The 8,197-nt window shown below is 39.9% G+C and overlaps 1 pseudogene; it reads right to left on the bottom strand.

Moving 5' to 3' along the window:
• Positions 1-4,930: 4,930 nt before the first annotated feature.
• LOC113245946 (pumilio homolog 3-like) lies at positions 4,931-6,739 on the bottom strand (annotated as a pseudogene).
• Positions 6,740-8,197: the final 1,458 nt, after the last annotated feature.

The following is an 8,197-nucleotide window of genomic DNA, read 5'->3' as shown; positions in this document are numbered from 1 at the left end:
TAGAATTCTGGGAAGCCGTCTGGCCCGACTTTTGTTTTTTGGGGAGGTTTTGATCACTGCTTCAATCTATTTCCTTGGTGTTAGTCGTGATCTCTCCTCTTTCATTCATGATTTTATTGATTTGGGTCCTTTCCTTTTTCTTTTGGATAAGTCTGGTGAGAGGTTTATCAATCTTCTTAATTCTTTCAAAGAACCAGCTTCTAGTTTCTTTGATCTGTTCTACTGTTTGCTGGTTTCTATTTCATTGATTTCTGCTCTAATCTTTATTATTTTTCTTCTCCTGCTTGGGCTAGGCTTTATTTGCTGTTCTTTTTCCAGGCCCTTTAGGTATAAGGTTATCTTGTTCATTTGGGATTTTTCTAATATTTTGAGGGAGTATTGGATGGCTATGTATTTTCCTCTAAGAACCACCTTTGCAGTATTCCATATGTTCTGGACTGATGTGTTTTCATTCTCATTAGTTTCCATGAATTGTTTAAGTTCTTTGATTTCCTGGTTGATCCAATCATTTTTAGGTGGGTGCTGTTTAACTTCCAAGTGTTTGAGTTCTTTCCCAATTTCTTCTTGTGTCTGAGTTCCAGTTTCAAAGTCTCATGGTCTGAAAATATGCAGGGAATCATCTCAATCTTTGGTATCAGTTGAGACCTGATTTGTGACCCAGGATGTGGTCTATTTTGGAGAAAGTTCCATGTGCACTCGAGAAGAATGAGTATTCTTTTAGGATGGAATGTTCTGTATATATCTACAAAGTCCATCTGGTGCAATGTGTCATTCAAAGCTCTTGTTTCTTAATTGATCTCCTGTTTAGATGATATGTCCATTGCTGTGAGTGGAGTGTTAAGGTCTCCTAGTATTAATGTATTATTATCAATAGTGTTTTTTTAAATTTTTCTTTATTAATTGGTTTACCTAATTGGCTGATCCCATGTTGGGGGCATAGTTTTTTTACAATTGTTAGATATTCTTGTTGGACGGACACTTTAAGTATGATACAGTGTCCCCCCACATCTCTTACTACCATCTTTGGTCTAAAATCTAATTTTTGTGGTATGTGGATTGCTACCCCAATTTCTTTCAAGATCCATTAGTGTGATAAATGGTTCTCCATCCCCTCACTTTCAATCTGGAGGTGTCTTTAGTTTCAAAATGCATCTCTTGTAGACAGCATATGGACAGGTCCTGCTTTTTTATCCAATCTGAAACCCTGTGTCTTTTGATGGGAGCATTAAGCCCATTTACAATTTAAGTAACTCTGAAAGATATGAATTTAGTGCCATTGTATTGCCTGTAAAGCTGTTTTTCTGTAGATTTACTGTTTCTTTCTGGTATATGTGACTCCTAGGGTTTCCTTCACTTACAGGATCCCCCTTAATATTTTGCAGGCCTGGCTTTGTGGTCACCTATTATTTACATTTCTTCCTGTCCTGGAAGCTCTTTATCTCTCCATCCATTCTGAATGACAGCCTTTCTGGGTAAATTATCCTTGGCTGCATGTTCTTCTCATTTAGTACCCAGAATATGTCTTCTCATTTAGTACCCTGAATACATCTTGCCAGCCCTTTCTGGCTTGCCATGTTTCTGTGAACTGGTCTGATGTTGTTCTTATGTTCCTCCCTCCATATAAGGAACCTCCTCTCCCTAGCTATTCTCAGGATAGTTTCTCTGGCCGTAAGATTTGCAAGCTTCACTATTATAAGTCAGGGTGTTGACATATTTTTATTGATTTTGGGAGGGGTCCTCTCTGCCTCTTGGACTTGAATGGTTATTTCCTTCCCCAGATTAGGGAAGTTCTCAGCTATGATTTGCTCAAATATACCTTCTAGCCCCCCCCCCACCCCCTCAAGGATCCCAATGATTCTGACATTGGAACTTTCCATGGTGTCATTGATCTCTCCAAGTCTGTTCTCATGGGCTTCTCTAGGTGCCTATCCTTATCTCTCTTGGCTTCCTTCCTTTCTAGCAGCTTCTCTTCTAGATCAATAATCCATTCTTCTGTCTCATTTACCCTGGCTGCTAGAGTATCCAGTTTAGACTGCATTTCATAGATCTCATTTCTGCCTTTATAGATTCCATATTGTCACTTCTGGTTTTCTCAAGCCTAGCTATTGACTTCATAATTGCTACCCTGAAGTCTGTCTCTGACATCTAGCTTATATCCATATTCATTAGATCTGTGGCAAGGGACATCGTCCCTGGTTCTTTTCTTTTTGGGAAGTCCTTCACCTAGTCATTCTATTAAGGGGTGGTTGACAGAATGTACAGAGTCCAAAATATCAACCATGACCCAAGCAAAATGCACCTATGAAAAAATCCAAAGTGGTTGAAAGCTTCCATAGATACACCATCACAGCCAAGATGACCCAAAACAATAAAAAAAAAAAAAAGAGGAAAAAAGGGGGGCAGGGGAGAGATTATAATCTTTCACTGTGGACACAACAGGGTTATCTGCCTGTTCCTGCTTGATTTTTGGTCTGTGTGTTAGAAGACACTATATCCCCAAATTGCAAAGAAATCAGAACTTACATATATTTCAAGATAAAATTGAATAGATTGAAAAACAGCCTAGTATGGGGCATAGATCTATAAAACGTAAATGTGAAAAAGAAAAGTTAAGAAGCAGCTTAAAAACGTAGGTTGGGAAATACGAATCTATTTGAAATGGGAACAGCATTGAAGAAGAAGAAGAAGAAGAAGAAGAAGAAGAAGAAGAAGAAGAAGAAGAAGGAGAAGGAGAAGGAGAAGGAGAAGGAGAAGGAGAAGGAGAAGGAGAAGAGAAGGAGAAGGAGAAGGAGAAGGAGAAGGAGAAGGAGAAGGAGAAGAAGAAGAAGAAGAAGAAGAAAAAGGATAAGAAAAGAAACTAAAAAAGAAATGTAAAATGTAGACTGAAGTATAAATGAGTCATGAGGGAACATCTGGAGCTCCTTATATTATTTTCCCCTGGCGCTGGTGTTTTATGGTCCTATGGGAAATAAGCTTATCATTCACCTGTTCTTCCAGTCTGTCTTCTGGGGGAAGGGTCTGCTCCTGGGCTTCTCAGGTATCTTTGCCTGGGTGGAGTTGCCCCACCCCTTGTCAGGGGGATGGACTTAATGTGAACTGGTTGGCTGCATGGCTTTTGTTCCCCAGTATCTTTCTGCTTCTCTTTAGAGGGCCAGAGCAAACATGGCCATACAGGAATCTCTAGCCCAGAACTGCAATGTAGCATCACCCCCACCCCCAGCAAATCCTCCAGGTCAATCCATCTCCACCTCTGTGTGCATCAGACTCTAGAGACTCAGGCAATTCGTGCCTGCCTCACCTCTCCCAGGGGAGCCACGGGAACCCGAAAATGCCTCTGCGCCTTGTGACTCCACACTTGTCAGTGGCCATGGGCTCACCCATGTACCCTGGGTGGGCTCACTCCTCAGTCCCTGGGTCACGGTGGGTGCTGCCCCAGCATCTCCTCATAGGCCGCACCACCCTGAGAGCTGTCCGTGTCAGGGGAACAAGGAGTTCTATATCTCCCCTGGATGTTAGACAGCCTGCACTTTCTAGTCTTTTTCAGGGTGGTCAGGCAGAGGGCAGTCTCCCTACCCGCTCGGCTCTAGGTTTATGGTGTCTGGAGCTGAAAGTCCCCTCTGACCACAACCAGTCTCCCCACTCTAGTGCTTGGGTACTGCATCGATTTGGGCTAACCCCATTCTTTCTGAGTCTCCTGGAATCCTGAGACCATAATGATCCTCCCAGGATTCTGCCTTACTTGCCCTCTGTGCCCTTTGCAGAAGGGGATGCCTGTCACTAGAGTAGATTTCCAAGGGTCTCAATTTCTTTGCTCCAGTGTTTTATCACTTTCCAGCAGCCGACTTATGGAGGCTCCCTCTCCCCTCTGCTTATCTTTGGATATTTCCCCAGAAGATTCAAGGTTCCACACCTCCTACCTCGAAAAAAGTAGTCATTTTTCTGCTTGTGGAGATCCAGATAAATCTTCTTGCATCTCAAGTTGAATTCGTGTGTGTTCAGAATGGTTTGATAAATTTCCAGTTAAATTCAAGGGACCAGATGAAATGAGCCACAGCTTGCCCCCCTCCCCTATGAATTCTACCTTCAAATGCATATTGTGAAGTATATATTGGTTTCCATCTGCTGCTGGCATTCAGAATTCCCTTTCCCTGATGATTTGTCACAGTGTCTTTTTTAGATACTAATGTCCAAGTCTGCATTCAATGCACATGCAAGTATCCCCACTTATCCTCAACTTCCTATTGTTCTCCCTTACCCAGGTATTCACAATAGCTTCTGGGGTTTTTTGGTTTTCTTTTCATTGTTTTGTTTAATTTTTTTTTACAGACGTTCTATACAACTAACTCATATGCATGCTGAAATGTTTGGTTTTAATGGTTTGAGAAAGAGGCTGACCATCATTTATTTGAGGGGAAGGCAATAAAATACCTTAGATTGTTGCTAATTGTTGGTGCTACAAAAAGACAATGGTATAATGGAGAAATTATGTCTTGAAGACTTTATGTATGATAATGAACATCTGCCATAAACATGATGGGACACAACCAGCCTCTTGGCCAGTAATTTGCAACCTGTTACTCTAGACACCCAAAAATGTTTTCCTATTGTGGATTTTCTTTCTTATTTGTATGTCTTTTTTCTTTTTAAAGATTATAAAATTATACATATTCCTGGTAGACAATTTTCCACATATAAAATGTATAAAGGAGAAAATAAATCTTCCAATAAATGTATCCATTGTTAACACTTTTTATTTTTTCTTAGTCTTTTGAAAAATATGAATATGTGCACATATTATATTTTTAGGAACTGTTTTATAAATAGACTCTTATACAAAGAAAATACATATATACAGAACATCCAGATTCCCAGAAAGGTGGATCTGAGCCCTTCTTTTCCACACTGGGAAAAGAGAACAGGAAAAATGATTCTATCTTGTTCTTAACTGTGTCCAGTATGCGGCCAGTTTTTCAAGTAGCATTTCTATTCCTTAGCTGGTGTTTTTGTTTTTCTCCAGTGTGGAAATGAGGCCTTTCAGTCCAGCCTTGACTTCGTGTGCAACCTCTTGATCAGAACGCTGCAGAAGGCTACAAAGAATAATGGCACCTCCATTTACACCAGCCCAGGATTTCAGGTTCTTCATACCAATATGCTCTACAAGTGTTTTTGCAAAACAGCCTTCTATTTCACTTCCTTCATCTTCTCATCTTGTACTATTAACCACTTCAGGACTAGATGTCCTACAGGATGTTCTGGGATGTGAAACTCTCCATCCTTGCCACCTGGATGGAACTCTGCTGCTGCCAAGTTGGCAGTGGCATTCATGACAGGCTGTCTCCACTGGCACTGTGTGCATTGCCATCTCCTTTCTGTAGAACCTCAATAAGCTCTTGCACCGTATGCGCAGGATCTCTGGAACTTAGTAAATACAACTTCCATATTTGCCATTTAGTATGTTAGGCGAGGAACTAATAATTTCTGATATGATTATCTGCCTCACAAGCTTAGTATCATCCATACAATCAAATGCCACCAGTAAGACCAAATGGGAGTACCAGCCATTAGTCACCTTTTCAATGTAAGTCTTCGTTGTTTTCACACTTTCCTGTCCTTAGGTGTGCCATGCCATGGGCAGTGCATGGCCACTCTAGCGCCATCGTCTGTGTGTGCCAGGTAAGTCGCTCCTTCGCGGATGTTTCAATCATTTATGAACTCAGCTTTGTGGGTGCATAGGTTAAAAAAAAAAAAGTCCAAGAATACTTTGTGCACCAATGAGTGCTTAATCACAGCTTCCTTTTGGGCCACTGGAGTTAGAATCTGCTTCGTTTCATCCATGATAAGCTCTAGTTTTTCTGGCTGTACCAAAGTGTTAGTACTTTGTCCAGGGTTTGGTGATCTACTGACTCATAAAGCTGAAATGTGTTCCCCTACAGCTCCTTCGTCAGCATGTTCCTGTGCTCCAAGATGGCTTTGTCATTGTGCTCGTACTCCTCAATGGCCGAATCTTCTGCTAGCTGGAGCATCTTCCTCAGGTGGCCTTTAAAACTTCTCATTATCTCTGCAATCTGTGGTTTACTCCCATACATGATGAATTATTTAACAATATTGCTGGAGTAATTAGCTTTGCTTAATTGGACACCAAATCATCTCACAGTTCTTCGAAAGCCTGTTTTCGCCATTCTTCGTCACCATACTGAATGCAAAACTGGATCACACGAGTTGAATCGTGCCCAAATGTGATAGTTTTAATTTTCCCTTTAATCAACGTCTGCAAATCACTCATCAGTTTCACTCTTTTCTTTGTCACGGTCTTTTCTTCTTAAGATCTCCCAAATCTGCTTTGCCCAAACAACAACGTCAGCTGGTTTTGTTACTGAGTTGCCTATTTTGCTTTAGTTCTTTGAAGTCATCCCATTTAGGTTTCTTGGCTGTGACTTATCACTTTTACCGTCCACCTGGAATTTTCTCTTCCTGTTGAATTTACGTGCCTTCTGAAATTTGTTCTTTGGTATTTTATCCCCTTGCTGCTTATTTTTGAACTGCTTTACACCTTTCCCCCCAGGGCTTGTGGCAATTTTTCAAAGTTCTTAGATGAGGTTTTAGGTCCACCTTCCTTGACAAATTTCCTTGGAAATGTCTTTAATGAACCAGAATCATTGTTTTTATGAAATCTGGTTTTTTTTTCTTGTGATGTCTTTGCACCTTTTCCTGTGATTTTTGTTTCCCCTTTAACTTCCATTATAGCAGTTCACACATGTGGGGCCCAGGCCTGTGTACATACTATTTTTATAAAATTGTTACTCAGTTTTAATTGATGCATTTTTGTATTTCATCTTCCCTTTTCAACCACCACAGCACCAAGTCCTAAATTGTTTCCCCTCCATGAGGGACTCTGTCATGGGGAAATGTGTTCATTCTGAAATAAGAAATGAGATGTGTTATCTCATGGCCTTGATAAGGCCAAGAAAGACATTGCTATGATTTTGAACGATTTATATAGGATCTCAAATAGCATTTCTTAACTGAACAAACATGATATTTATTGAGAGGTTTAGATACCATAGTCTTTTGAAAGAGCTGGACTGAGGTGTAAAACAACTTGACCGCTAAAAGTCTGACTACTCTGGACGCCTGGGTAGCGCAGTTGTTAGGCGTCTGTCTTCGGCTCAGGGTGTGATTCCGGCGTTCCGGGATCAAGTCCCACATCGGGCTGCTCTGTTGGGAGCCTGCTTCTTCCTCTCCCACTCCCCCTGTTTGTGTTCCCTGTCTCGCTGGCTGTCTATCTCTGTCAAATAAATAAATAATTAATCTTTAGAAAAAAAAGTCTGACTACTCATGATGATTTTTGCTTGCTTTTAGGTAACAGAAATAATGCTGCACTGTTAATATCACATCCAAAACCACATCCCAAAGCTACTATCTTCACATTGAAATATAAAGCCTTTGAAGACAAAATATTCATGTAATTAGCATCTGAAAATCAAACTGCCCATCAGTGAAAATCTCTGTAGCTTCTGGGTCCAATTTTCATTGGAATATCCACTATAATCTGTTACAACCACAAAACACTTGATGATATTTCTGATCATCAATAGTTTGAATTGGGACTTTATAATGTGTAGAAATAAAGAATGAGAAGAGAATCAACTGGTGTTAGAATCTGATTCTTTTTCTGTATATAAATGCCTTAGCGAAATATTAAAATTACACTCTTTCTTATGCTGAAATAAGATAATAATACCTCTAAGAGGTTACTATCTAAGTTAAATTTTCTGATGAATATATTTTAAATTCTACAGTGAGAATGTGTAACCATGTTATGTGGGCTACAAGAAAGTTTTGCTGAGAAACAGGGTATCAAGACACAGGGTTTATTTGAGAAGAAGATTAAGGGGAGAAAAGTGACAAAATTTCATGATTTTACCTAACTTAAAATTAAGAGTTCAGTATGGTCTCCTGTGAAAATTCATGACTGAAATCTGCCAAGTGGAATGTGGGAACTAAGATGGTGAGCACAGAAGGAGAGTGAAGGTTTAAACAAGGGATAAAATAATACATGAATAACATGGAAATGGACAGCAATGATTGCTTTGTTATGAGCTAACAATAGGATATAAATGATTATATAAGATAAAAAAATATATACCAGTTTTTCTACTAAAGACCACAGTGAAAAGATAGATTGTTTAATTTCTAT

Source organism: Ursus arctos, unplaced genomic scaffold, assembly GCF_023065955.2.
Source record: "Ursus arctos isolate Adak ecotype North America unplaced genomic scaffold, UrsArc2.0 scaffold_34, whole genome shotgun sequence".
Classification (NCBI taxonomy): Eukaryota; Metazoa; Chordata; class Mammalia; order Carnivora; family Ursidae; genus Ursus; species Ursus arctos.
Note: the sequence above shows the minus strand (reverse complement) of the source record. Positions and strands in the feature narration are given on the sequence as shown.